The following is an 834-nucleotide window of genomic DNA, read 5'->3' on the forward strand; positions in this document are numbered from 1 at the left end:
ACCCTAAACGAGGAGGAAGAATATGTGAAAGATTGCATCATTTAAGTATTTACTTCACTCAGCATATTATGTGTTGATTGAGGCTTTTTAGTTAAAATAAAAGATGCTGAGTGGATTATGAACCAAGCTCATCAATATTTATATCATCAAATGTATTAATAATGAAGTTTCCACAAACAGGGGAAATAAGAACAAAGGACACTTCATTATTCAATGAAATCAACTATCTTCTTTGTCCATGTGTTTAATCAAAACGTTAATTTATAGTTTATTTAGCAGACCCTTGTCAAAAGTGGTGTAGAGCTAAAATAGTCATGCTGATTACTACAAACTAGGCAAACAGAAATGTTGACACCTCACACAAAATAAGACAAAAAAGTGACTCTACCATTGTCACCAACATTTTACATACTTTAAATGTTGTTCCTTGATTACTTCTTATCTGCCAAGACATTTATTCATACCCCATACTTCTTTTTGTTATTTCAAAGTAGTAAATTTTTACAGTAATCTATCCGACATTGTTACTCACTTTTGTTTATCACATCTATATTTGTTATGAATGTCGTCACCTGTCTGTTTTCTAGATTTCAGTATGCAAGGCATTTATTGTTAATATTGTTTTACAAAACTTCTATCTTATATATGTGGCAGACACAGCATCAGCATTGCTAACAAACACAGTTTAGAACCCCACAAATTTTATACACACACACACACACACACACATATATTGCCACCCTTCTTTTTGGCACCTGAAAAAGGCTCAGCTCCAGGGACTGCTTCACTTGGGCAGGAGATCGTGAAATCACAGCCAGCCAAGAGTCCTGGGAA

This window comes from Echeneis naucrates, chromosome 22 (genome assembly GCF_900963305.1).
Source record: "Echeneis naucrates chromosome 22, fEcheNa1.1, whole genome shotgun sequence".
Lineage (NCBI taxonomy): Eukaryota > Metazoa > Chordata > Actinopteri > Carangiformes > Echeneidae > Echeneis > Echeneis naucrates.